Consider the following 13,779-nt stretch of genomic DNA (forward strand, 5'->3'; position numbering starts at 1 on the left):
AGAGCAGGCTCCATGCACCGGGAGCCCAATGTGGGACTCGATCCCGGGTCTCCAGGATCACGCCCTGGGCCGAAGGTGGCGCTAAACCGCTGAGCCACCGGGGCTGCCCGATTGCCCAGTGCGTATAAATGTTATATTAACACCATGCTGTAGTCTGTTGCGTGTTCAATAGGATCACGCCAAAAAAAAAATGTACATTAATTTAAAATTTCTTTATTGCTAAAATTTGCTAACCTATTCTGAGCTTTCACCAAGTTGTAATCTTTTTGCTGGTGGAGGGTCTTGCCTCAGTGTTGATGGCTGTGGGATCCCTATGGCAGTTTGTTAAAATAAGACAGCAATGAAGTTTACCGTATCAGTTGACACTTCCTTTCATGACCGGTTTCTCTGTGGCATATGATGGTGGTTGATAGCATTTACTCACAGAAACTTCCTTCAAGATTGGAGTCCACCATCTCAAACCCTGCGACTGCCTTATCAACTAAGTTTATGTAAAATTATTCTAAGTTCTTTTATTGTCATTTCAACAGTCTTCACAGTACCTGCACCAGGAGTAGGTCTGTATCTCAAACTACTTTCTTTGCTCATCCAGAAGAAGCAACTCCTCATCCGTTCGAGTTTTATCATGAGCTTGGGCCAGCATAGTCCTATCTTCAGGCTCTGTTTCCAATTCTCGTTCTCTTGCTTTTTCTACCACATCTGTAGTTACTTCTTCCACTGCAGTCTTGAACCCCTCAAAGTCATTTGTGAGAGCTGGAATCAAATTCTTACAAACTCCTATAAATGTTGATATTTTGACTTCTTACAATGAGTCACAGATGTTAATGGTACCTCGAATGGTGAATCTTTTCCAGAAAGTTTGTTTACTTTGCCCAGATCCATCAGAGGAATCACTATGCAGCTAGAGGCTTACAAAGTAGATTTCTTAAATAAGACTTCTTGATCTGTGGGTTGCAGAATGGACATTGTGTTAGCAGCTATGAAAACATGGATCTCCTTGTCCATCTCCATCAGAGCTCTTGGGTGACCAGTAGCATCGTTAACGAGCAGTCATATTTCAAAAGGAATTCTCTTTTCCTGGGTGGTTCTCAACAGCAGGCTTAAAATAGTCAGTAAACCATGTTGTAAACAGATGTGTTGTCACCTAGGCTTTGTTGTTCCATTTACAGAACAGACAATATATTCAGGGTGATTCTTGAGGGTCCTAGAATTTCTGGAGTGGCCCCTCACAAGAGAGCCTGTGCTTTGAAGCCAGGCATTGACGTCTCTTCTCTAGCTATGAAAGTCCTAGGTGGCATCTTCTTACAATAGAAGGCCACTTCAACTACGTTGAAAATCTTCTGAGCGTAGCCGCCTTTATTAATTCTCTGAGCTAGGTCTTCTGGATAACTGCTGCGCCTTGTACATCAGCACTCCTTGCTTTACCTTGCACTATGGAGACGCCTTCTTAAACCTCATGAACCAACCTCTGCCAGCTTCCAGCTGTTCTTCTGCAGCTTCCTCACCTCTCCCAGCCTTCATGGAATTGAAGAGTTAGAGCCTTGCTCTGGATCAGGCTGTGGCTTAAGGGAATATGGTGGCTGGTTTGATCTTCTGTCCAGGCCATTAAAATTGTTTCCCTATCAGCAGTAAGGCTGTTTCACTTTCTAATTCATGTGTTCACCAGGGTAGCACTTTTAATTTTTTTCAGGGACTTTTCCTTTGCATTCAAAACTCTGCTTGGCACAAGAGACCTAGCTTTCAGCTTGTCTTATCTTTCAACATGCCTTCCTCACCAAGCTTAAGTAAGTCATTTTTAGTTTTTGATTTAAAAAGAGAAATGTGTGTCTTCCTTTCACCTGAACACTTGAAGGCCTATTAAGATTAGGGTAATTTATTTACGTATTTTCAGTATTGTAGTGCCCGAGGCCTGAGGAGAGGGAGAGATGGGGGAATGGCTGGTCAGTGGGGCAGTCAGAACAGACCACATTTATTACGTGTGCCCTTATATGGGTGCAGTTCATGATGACCTCAAATGATTACGGTAATAACATCAAAGATACATGATCACAGATCTCCATAACAAACATAGTGAAAAAGTCTGAATTCTTGTAAGAATTACTAAAATATTTTATGAAGACACAGAGTAAATGCTGTTAGAAAAATGACACTGATTGACTTGTTCATCACTGGGTTGCCATAAACCTTTAATTTATGTTTAAAAAATGCAATGTCTGTGAAGTGTAGTAAAGCAACGTATATTTGTATCTGACAAGGCTGAAATGAATTCATGTTAATTTTGTGGAAAGTTGTTTTAAAATGCACAAAGAAAACCACCCAAATCCCCTTGCATAGCCTTTTTATTTAAATTGGGTTTAACAGCTGTATTGCCCAGAGATTCAGGGTTTTGACTTCTCCTTTTCTTTACCTAAATGACAGGAGATGGTTTTGCTATTTGTATTTTTTCTTAAATAAACCCTTCTACCTGTTTAACCAAATGCACTTTAAGATACACAGTGAGGGGGAAATTTAATACACATCGAACTAATGTGCAGGTTTGGTGAGGTATAGATATTTTGCAGCCTGACTTCCCTCCATGGGTCATTGACGGTGGGGCTGATAAAGCTGCAACCTAGCTTATTGAAGGTAGTCCCTACTATTAGATACTCTGTGCTATTTTGAAAAAAATGCTAAGGATGCTGACAGTTGTTTATAAAATACCACCATAAAGCCATCAGGCTCCAGAGAGTTCTGATTACATTTCCTAATAACCTTAATTTCTTTGACTGAATTGCTTCAGTACATTTACTCCTGGCTTCTGGAGACAGGGTAGGAAGACAGATTAAATTCCAATACCTTATATTCGTTGGTTCTGGCAGAGTTTCTTTAAAGTTTATATGATAATATAGATGAACAGACTGATTTATCCTTAAATCTTAGCATAGACGTTTTCTGTAGGTTGGAAGTCCTCTCATATGTGAATGAAATACAGCTTCTTATATAAAAACAAATCTTATGCAAATCCAGGCTTTTGAAGCAATTGTTGGAATTTGGAGGTTGGGTGAAGAGTTTTGTTTTAACTCTTTTCTAATTGAACAAATGTGAGAGGATTTTGTTTTTTAATTACAGGGATTGAGATAGTATCGCACTTACCTAGAATTCTCTCTGAATATTTTGTCTTTTGCTGTGGAAACAACATCCGGCAGTAGCCATTGAGAAGGGTGTGTGTATATTAGTAGTATTTTTTATTTATTTATTTATTTATTTATTTATTTATTTATTTATTTATTTATTTATTTATGATTTTTATTTATTCATTCATGAGAGACCAAGAGAGAGGCAGAGACACAGCAGAGGGAGAAGCAGGCTCCATGCAGGGAGCCCCATGTGGGACTCCATTCTTTCTCCAGGATCAGGCCCTGGGCTGAAGGCGGCGCTAAACCCCTGAGCCACCCGGGCTGCCCTATTAGTAGGTTTTAATTGGTGTTTGAAGGGAATTATATACACATACTCTAAGAAAAAAAAAAAAGGGTTCTCAGCCACTTAGATTTTGTTTCTTTTTAGTTTGAGCATTACTATTCACATTGTGTTGATTGTAGAAGGAATGACAGTATCCAGTATAAATAATAGCAAATATTTACTATTATTAATATATTTACTATTATTAAATTATAATAAATTATAAATAATTTATACTTATATTTATTAATAGTAAATTATAAATTACTATTATAGAGTAAATACTAAAATATCTTAAGTAGAGTGAAAAGCATATTCTTTTAATATATTTACTATTAAATTATAATAATAGTAATAGTAAATTATAGATTATATTAATAGTAAATTATAAGTAATATACTATTATTATAGAGTAAATAAATACTAAAATATCTTAAGTAGAGAGTTAAAAGCATATCTTTTAAGTATTGGCAGTTGCCCTGTGCTCCCATTCATTCATTCATTCATTCATTCATTTTATCCTACGAGCATTTATTGACCCCTGTTGTTTCTAGCAGTAGCTAGTTGCTTGATGTGCAAGGATGAATGAGTCATGATCCCTCATTACAAGGAGCCACCCGCTTTCAAATGCTTAGTCATATTGGTTGTTTATAATTTTATTTCTTTTCATCAATATCTGCCTTCCTGGAGATCTACTTAGGAAGGGATTATAGCAGGAAATATAGCAGGAAAAAAAAAGACAAGAATAGTTGCTTCCTTTACAGAGTTATTCTCTAGCCGAGTCATAGTCAACATGAATGAGATAAAGCAACCAGAACCGAGCTGAACTTTTCAAATAGAGTGAGCTGTCAATCATACTAGTATAGAGACAATCCTTTCACGAGAGGCTAATTAATAAATTAAATAATATTAGAGGGTTTTTTTATTAGACCTTATTTTTTTTAAAGATTTATTTATTTATTTATTCAGAAAGAGCGAAAGAGAGGCAGAGACACAGGCAGAGGGAGAAGCAGGCTCCATGCGGGGAGCCCGATGTGGGATTTGATCCCGGGTCTCCAGGATCACACCCTGGGCTGCAGGCGGCGCTAAACCGCTGTGCCACCGGGGCTGCCCTAGACCTTATTTTTTAGAGCAGTTTCAGGTTCACAGCAAAATTAAGAGGAAGGGACAGATTTTCTCATATACTCCCTGCCCCCACTCATGCACAACCCCTACTGTCAACATCCCAATGTTGAATAATTGCAACAGAGAGAAAAACAAACAAATGGGAAAAGGGTTGATGGGGGAAGCAAAAAATGAATAACTTCTTGTATTTTCAGAGTCCCCTTCTTTACAACATCTTATGTTTCTTCAGAAGGTTTTAAATGGTAATCCTGATTTGAAAGACATTTTAATACTTAATCATGGCGTAACATTATATTGCATATTTGGTGTTGCTAGGAACTCAGTGTTTTATACTTTACCTCATTTAATCTTTGCAGGAACTCTATACTAACATATTATTCCAATTTTGTAAGTGAGGAAATTGATTTAAATATATATATATCTGCTTATGGAATGTTTCAAGGAAAATACAAGTCTTGCCTTCTGCCACGGGTCAGGCAATCTAGGAAGCCAACTCTGAGATGGAGGGGAGGATGCAGTTTCTATTGGAGAGAGGATCTGAGGATCAACACCTCTGAAGGGAGAGGTTGGAAGCACAAACACCCAGAAAAATTGAGCCTTCCGACATCTCCCTCCACCCCTTCTATAAAGCAATAAGCTGTTAAAAAAAAAAAATTGAGCTGTGAACCAACTTGACGCAGTCCTTAGCCAACCCCATGGGCTCCTAGAGCTGGGATGGTCCTTCAGAATTGTTCCAATTTGGAGTGGAGAGGTTGGGCCTTTTTTACCTCTACAGCGATCAGGGATTTGTGCACACTGTCCCTGAAGGAGGCTTGACTTTGGGCAAGGCAGTTTCTTTAGCAGAGGTGATCCCAACAAAGGCTGACAGCCATCTCCACCAGCAGGCGGGGCAGAGGGAGGGGTGGGTAAGTCCTTTAGTTCTGGAGCAGAGTTGTGGGTGGTTACCACAGCACTCACAATCTCTGCAATGGATTTGCTGTAGTTTCTCCAAAACACATTGTTCTTGACAAAGATCATTTTTTTTCTATTGGTTATCTCCTATCTTTCCTGTTGAAGAATCCATGTTCAAGGAGGTTCGTTCTTGTGCCATTCATCATAAACCTAAAGTCGTCTTCCTTTTAACCCAGTTGAATCACTTTTAGCTCCTTGCCTTGTATGATATTGGCTGGGCCACAATTTTTACATGCAGCTAATTTTGTGCTGTTTTTAGACATCACGTGTTTATTGTTTCTATCCAGTCACCAGAATTGTACTCTACTTCACTTTATAGCCATGCTCGAGGAGGTTCTTGACGTCCATGCAAGAGATAGTCTTTACATTAACTCAAGCTTGGAATCTCCTGAATTTCAAACCCTTCTTTGTTTAAGCAGTCTCTTTACACTCAACATGCATCCTTCCTGCCATGTTTTTTTAAAAATTTATTCATTAGAGAGAGCGAATGAGAGTGAGCACAAATGGAGGTAGGGACAGAGCCGAGAAGCAGACTCCCTGCTGAGCAGGGAGCCCAATGTGAGGCTCAATCCCAGGACCCTGAGACTCATGACCTGAGCTGAAGACAGATGATTGACTAAGGCCACCCAGGCACCCCCATCCCATGATTTTCTGGTGAAGAAAATGACTTGCTCTCTTAGTCTGCTCCCCACTGGTTTTAGCAGTCTGTCCTCCATCTGTAGTTGAAGGGGGAAAAAGCAATCTGGTTCATGGAGGTCCACTTCCACCTGTTGGTTTAGATCTGTGGATAGTAAGGGCTGGAATATGGTGACAACTGACTGCCACATGCCTCCTACCTGGTGTACTGCATCCCTTGTGGGATGGTGGATGGGGGGTAAGTGTTCTCAACAAAAGAAATGCTTGATTTTCTTTTTCTCTTTTTTTAAAGATTTTATTTATTTATTAATGAGAGAGAGGCGGAGACATAGGCAGAGGGAGAAGCAGACTCCATGCAGGGAGCCCGATGTGGAACTCGATCCCAGGACTCCAGGATCATGCCCTGAGCCAAAGGCATACTCAACCACTGAGCCACCCAGGTGTCCTATGCTTGATTTTCAAAATTTGAATTAGGTTAGGCTGCATGTTGTAAATGTACTACTTGTTATCTCTCTTAGGGGTATAATCTAGTCTTCATTTTTATTGGAGGATCTCAAAATACTTTCAATATGTTCTGTAATTTTTAAAACTTAATCACTTCTCATTGCACTGAATTTTGGCACCCAACAACTTAATTTCTTTGTTTTATGATACTCTGTATCCTAGAAATGAAATGCTTTTAATTTAACCTCTTTAATTTTTTGACTTAAACATTTTTAAAACTTACCTCCCTTTAAAGAAGTGTCTTGAGGATGAACTGGGAGCAGGTGTGATAAGCAGGAGAGATCAGTCGAGAATATAGTGTGAAAAAGTATTCTTTTTGAAAAAAAAAATGTATACATCGTCATATAAAGCACTTGGGCTTTTCTACCCCATGAATGTCTTGTTTTAGAGGATGTCCTACAATGTAATTCTCTCCTCTTTGCTTTTAAGAAATTGATAATTGATGACTGAGTGAGTCATTGAATTTACTACAATGTTTTTTGTACTTTTTAAAAACTCACTGAAGCTATTTTTTGGTTTTGTTTTCTTTTGTTTTTTAACGTCTAAAGTCAGCATACTCAAATGAAAAATGTTCCTACCTATGCTCTGTTTGTGAACTTTCTGCTTAATTTTCTTGTGGTTGTACATATTATTTCTCTGAGCCTTCTCTCAACTGCGCTTGTTGTATATTCTCTTCATCACTAAATTATGTACGGTGACCTCTATGGCAATCAACAAACTTTACAGTTTATTTTTTATTTTTTTATATATTAATATTTTTTTATTGGTGTTCAATTTACCAACATACAGAATAACCCCCAGTGCCCGTCACCCATTCTCTCCCACCCCCCCCTCCCCTTCCACCACCCCTAGTTCGTTTCCCAGAGTTAGCAGTCTTTACGTTCTGTCTCCCTTTCTGATATTTCCCACACATTTCTTCCCCCTTCCCTTATATTCCCTTTCACTATTATTTATATTCCCCAAATGAATGAGAACATATAATGTTTGTCCTTCTCCGACTGACTTACTTCACTCAGCATAATACCCTCCAGTTCCATCCACGTTGAAGCAAATGGTGGGTATTTGTCATTTCTAATAGCTGAGTAATATTCCATTGTATACATGAACCACATCTTCTTTATCCATTCATCTTTCGTTGGACACCGAGGCTCCTTCCACAGTTTGGCTAATGTGGACATTGCTGCTAGAAACATCAGGGTGCAGGTGTCCTGGCGTTTCATTGCATCTGAATCTTTGGGGTAAATCCCCAACAGTGCAATTGCTGGGTCGTAGGGCAGGTCTATTTTTAACTCTTTGAGGAACCTCCACACAGTTTTCCAGAGTGGCTGCACCAGTTCACATTCCCACCAACAGTGCAGGAGGGTTTCCTTTTCTCCGCATCCTCTCCAACATTTGTTGTTTCCTGCCTTGTTAATTTTCCCCATTCTCACTGGTGTGAGGTGGTATCTCATTGTGGTTTTGATTTGTATTTCCCTGATGGCAAGTGATGCAGAGCATTTTCTCATGTGCATATTGGCCATGTCTATGTCTTCCTCTGTGAGATTTCTCTTCCTGTCTTTTGCCCATTTCATGATTGGATTGTTTGTTTCTTTGGTGTTGAGTTTAATAAGTTCTTTATAGATCTTGGAAACTAGCCCTTTATCTGATATGTCATTTGCAAATATCTTCTCCCATTCTGTAGGTTGTCTTTTAGTTTTGTTGACTGTTTCCTTTGCTGTGCAAAAGCTTCTTATCTTGATGAAGTCCCAATAGTTCATTTTTGCTTTTGTTTCTTTTGCCTTCGTGGATGTTATCTTGCAAGAAGTTACTGTGGCCGAGTTCAAAAAGGGTGTTGCCTGTGTTCTCTAGGATTTTGATGGAATCTTGTCTCACATTTAGATCTTTCATCCATTTTGAGTTTATCTTTGTGTCTGGTGAAAGAGAATGGTCTAGTTTCATTCTTCTGCGTGTGGATGTCCAATTTTCCCAGCATCATTTATTGAAGAGACTGTCTTTCTTCCAATGGATAGTCTTTCCTCCTTTATCGAATATTAGTTGACCATAAAGTTCAGGGTCCACTTCTGGGTTCTCTATTCTGTCCCATTGATCTATGTGTCTGTTTTTGTGCCAGTACCACACTGTCTTGATGACCACAGTTTATTGATATAGAACCTCCTAATGGAAAACAAAATCTCAAGTTACTATTATAAATTGTTTTCTAATGGAGTTTTGTTAATAAATTTCAAAAGTTTAGAGGAAGCTTATAATTCTAAAAACTTCATACAAACTGTATGCTCAATATAGGGAACTAAGGAAAAGCAAGAGATGAGAAAATATCAGCTAACTCTTCCCCATTAGAGACAACTACTACTTTTCTTTCTTGCTAGTTATTTCTGGTTTGTTTGATTTTTTTTTTTTTTTTGTATTTGGGACTATATGGTATAAGCAGTTTGTATATTCAATGCATGTATTCTACTTTAAAAAAAACTAACATAAGACATTTTCCCAAAAATTATTTTTTCTTAAATACTTTTATAGTTATGAACTATCCAATTGTATAAGGGTAACATCATTTTCTTGGTTGTTTTCTTGTTATAAATAAACATTCTATTTGTTTCTAGTCTATTTGCTAGTATATGCTGCGGTGAACATTTATGTATTAATATCTTTTTCTGTAATTAGAATGATCTCCGTAGAATATATTCCCAGCTCTGAATTTTTGTAGTCAGAAAAAGTGAGTGTTTTTAAGGATTTTGGTACATACAGCCAGATGGCTCTACAAAGAACTCTACCAACAATGTACTATTTGTATTTTTATTTTTTTTAGGAGAGGATCCAAGATCTTCATGACCCTAAAAATGTTGAGAACCACTGATACTATAAAAAGAGATTTTATGATTCTTGAAACCATCACTGACTTTTAGCTTTCTAGAAGGCTAGTGAAGGCATACCCTGAAGAAGCTATGCAAGAAATTGTTGAAAATGTGATCTTTGTGAGACTGCATATGGTCCCACTGAGGATGTCTTTCAGAAATACTCTTGCACCTCAGGGAATAGAAATGGGGGTAACTCTTCCTTAGTGTCAATTTGAAAAGCCCTCTTTTATTTACTTCATATTTGTCAGTGGCAGACAAATAGAAGATATTTGAAAACCCTTCTGTGTTTCTGTGAAATCAGAAAAGCAAGCTTAGCAGCTCAGTTTAATGGTCTCCTGTGCCATAGTTACTAACTGAAAATAATTTCTTTGTTTTTCTCTGTAGAAAAAATCATGCGAATGCATCATTCTCAGGTATATTGCATTTATCTACATCCTGATATTCACCTAGGCTAGTGGGCCTCATAGTAAGTTGTTACTGCTTTTTGAAGTACGAATTGATTTCTGGAAATTTACTTCTTTGAAAAAAGCCCTTTCTGAACTATCTTATTACAAATTCTTGTTAATAACATTATATTGGTTTTAAAATAAAATAATTTTTTATTAAAATGAACTCTGAAATTCTAAGGAATATATTTTTGGTTTTGGTATTTTAAAAATCTTAAAGCTGTCAATTTATATAGCTAAAAGTTCTGAAAACCTTGTGGATGCCTTCCCTGCTGGAGAGAGTAATGCTTAATTACATGGGCTCTGGAGCCCAGAGAGCTTGGATTTGAATCATGCCCCTACCACCTCTTGAGTGTCTGACTTTCAGCAAGTTACTTAAACTCTGTGCCTCAGTTTTCTCATCTGCAGGATGGAATAATGATGGTACCCAGCTCAGAGGGTTACTTCAAGGATGAAAAGAGTTAGGTGGAATGCACTTGGAATAGTGCTGGTAACCTTGTAAGGGCTCTTCTACATCTTCCTTACCCTACCATCTTATCATCATCATCATGAATGCATCATCAGCATTCAATAAAATACTTCTAGTGATTTACCACTGTTTTTAAACTCTTTCCATTTTTCTGTTCAAGTCTTCAGGGGTTCTTTGCTAATTTTGCTAACTTTGACAATGCTTTGACTGACACATTGGCAGGTTATCTTTGGCAGGCTATCTTTGGCATGTGCTATAGTAACAGTGAGCCTGTTTTTTCCATTCATTCAGAGATATAAAGATAAATGTTTTTCTTAATTGTGCCAGGTAAAAAGGAAATCTTTTTCATAGAAAAAAAAAATACCTAAGTGACTTAGGGTCATCAGAAAATTATGTCAAAATAAAATTGAGGTATTTGGTGAGACTTGACCATCCTAAGCACTGTACATATTTTTTGTTGGAATTTCACCTTTAGTTGCAAAGGGATTTTAGATTTCAGTTCTACTACTTCTTAGCTTGTGTGAGACCAAATGAAGCTGGTTGGAATGGATTAGAGTGGCTAAATTTAGCATATATCTGATTGACTGGCTTCTCTCCACTGATAGAATTGCTTCCTATTTCTCAATAGCTGCTGTTCTTCCTCCTCCTCCAGTGCCATTTTAAGATATTCTAGAAAGAGATGTCAGTATTATAAACATAGTTATGGTAGAGTTAGAATCCTACTTTTAATTTCTAAAAGGTGGTGGTTAGCAAGATTAAGAAATGGAACTGGAAAGAACTGGAAAGTTAAGGTTAATGTCATATTTTTAACATTCTGATGTTAAGTATAAGCTACTTCATGATATGTCAGACTAGATTAGGAAAACACCTTATATTATTCTGTACGAAAGCAGTATCTTGATATGCTACTCCTCACCTTCCTTTGGATTTCATAGCACCCTAGTGTATCCTAGAAAATGGGCTGTGGCATTTGTGGGTATATATTCTGGGAGGCTTTTTCCTCCTTTCCCTAAGTGATATCTCTTATACCATGAAAAGAAAAAAACTGGAGCTCTGGTCATGTATATGAGCAGCACGTTCTGAAAAATGTAGTAAGCTCCTGTGACGATGTAATTCTCTTCTATCATCTTTATGGAACCATTTTAGAGTAGAATATTAGTGAATTCATAATCACAGGCTTGTGAATAATTTGGTTTTATTCCGTGGCCTCTGGAATGTTTTTAGTAACAAAGAGGCAAAAGTATTTTTTAGCGGGAGTTTGAACAGCTTGGAATTCACAGCAAGTACATCAGTTAGAAGAGTCAGCTTAACAGGACCAAAAATATTTTAGTCCTTACTTATGGGAGAAGACTGACTTAATTCTTTGTATAAAATTAGTTCAAAATGTCCTTCCATTATTTCACATGCTGTCAGAGCAAATCATCATCGAACACATTAGACTGAAAAAACTGTTGACAGGGCACATCTCATTGTTTAGATTGCCAGAATAGGCTGTTTCTTTGGTGTAAATACTTGCCAAAGACAGGCTTTGTAAAATATGATAAGAAAGAATAAAGAGACATGAAAGTGTATACTAGATGAACATTTTTAAAGGCCTCTCAAATCTTTTGTAAATTTCTAGAAAGTAGAAGTCATCATCAAGTAGTTGTAAGTCAAGTGGCTTAGCATTGTGGCTAAATGCTCAGAATTCATGATTATGCTGACAGGTTCAAGTCCTAGGGCAGTCCCTGCTGAATTATGTGATATTGGACATGTTATTTAGTCTCTCTAATCTTTGACTTCCTCAGCTATAAAATGTGAAAGTAAAGTTATAGGATCGATCATAGGATTGTTGTGAGCATTGGAGAATGTAACATACTTAACAATGTCCAGTTATTTTATTTTTTAAATCAAACTTTTCACTGCTGTTCCCCCAAGATCCACCTAAACAACACAAGGGCAGACTTCCCTCTAGAAATATGGAGCTCAGGGGCCATCGTGTTTCTTATTGAATAGGTGTTTTTTTACATAGGAGGATAAGAATAAAGAAATAAAAATGTCAGAGAATTTAGGAGAACGAAAGATACATAATACAAACTCCTGCACAAAAGGAGTATAAGACTAAGACTCTCCTCAGCAAGAGCTTTTAGTCTGGGGGGAAAATAAAACTAGCACGTGGGATAGTTAAAGAATTATAAAAGTATTAACGAGTAGAAATTCATGAGAGGGAAAACTTTACTGGAACTAGAACAGATGGCAGGGCTGAATCTTTATCAAAGGAATTGGAGCCAAATCTAGAAAGAAAGAGGTGAGCAACAGGACAGTTCTCTAGGCTAAGGCTGATAGCAGGAGCCAAACTCTAGAGGCCAGGCTGAGAATGTGTTTTTATGATCTCCTGAAGGGGGCCAGCTGAATAGAGTATGGGGACAGCTTGAGTGTGTATTCAGGGGTGACAGAAAGCCAGGCAAAGGATTTTGAACCTGACATGTTAGAAAAAGTTGCGAAGACTTTTTCTTTCTTTCTCTCTTTTTCTTTCTTCTTTCTTTCTTTCTTCTTATCTTCTTTATGATGTGGCGGGTTGCTTGCAGTGCTTGGTCGGTTTGGGGTGATGTGCGGCCGGTGCGGGCTTTCTTATTTCGGAGTCCGGTGCTTGCTTCGCCTGCCCGTCATCCATCGTATTCTTTTTTTTCTTTTTTTTTTTTTGTTTTCTTTTCTTTTTCTTTCTTTTCTTTTCTTTCTTTTCTTTTCTTTTTTCTTCTCTTCTCTTCTCTTCTCTTCTCTTCTCTTCTCTTCTCTTCTCTTCTCTTCTCTTTCTGAAATCTCTGATATGCACTGTGAAAGCATTGTTTAACAGAGGTAAGTCTGATTCCAAGAAGTTAGAATAGGTTAAATTGCTGTTGGAGTAATTTAGACAGCAGTGGTGAAGGTTTGCACCCCAAGGAAGAGCAAAGTACATGTGTCTGCACCGATTTCATACTTCCCATTACAGCAGAGGGCTTGCCCTCCACCTGACCTGGCTAATCTCACCTCTGCTTTGGCTCTCACCCATCCCCTTCTCAGGAACTTCTCATTTGATTATTCCTCCTCTGCCATGTATTTGAATATTTTACCCTTGCCTTTCTTTTATTTTTTTTTTAAAAGATTTTATTTATTTATTCATGAGACACACGGGGGGGGGGGGGTGTTGGGCAGAGACACAGGCAGAGGGAGAAGCAGGCTCCATGCAGGGAGCCCGACACGGGACTTGATCCCGGGTCTCCAGGGTCCCACTCTGGGCTGAAGATAGTGCTAAACCGCTGAGCCACCAGGGCTGCCCTTGCCTTTCTTTTCAGGTGTTCAAGACTTTCCCATTAAAAACAAACAAAATTCCTCACCT

General features: G+C 38.1%; 1 protein-coding gene across 5 annotated transcripts in view; it reads left to right on the plus strand.

The window, feature by feature from the left end:
- GALNT7 (polypeptide N-acetylgalactosaminyltransferase 7) overlaps positions 1-13,779 on the plus strand; it is a 135,851-nt gene that overhangs the window by 44,048 nt on the left and 78,024 nt on the right. Inside the window, exon 1 of one of the 5 annotated variants that reach the window (XM_038573600.1) lies at positions 6,568-6,590. The exons of the other annotated variants lie outside the window; for them this stretch is intronic. The gene's annotated coding sequence lies outside the window, so the exon portion shown is untranslated. Of the gene's footprint in view, positions 1-6,567; positions 6,591-13,779 lie in introns of those variants that run through there. 5 annotated transcript variants of the gene reach the window in all.

Source organism: Canis lupus, chromosome 25 (assembly GCF_011100685.1).
Source record: "Canis lupus familiaris isolate Mischka breed German Shepherd chromosome 25, alternate assembly UU_Cfam_GSD_1.0, whole genome shotgun sequence".
NCBI classification, from domain to species: domain Eukaryota; kingdom Metazoa; phylum Chordata; class Mammalia; order Carnivora; family Canidae; genus Canis; species Canis lupus.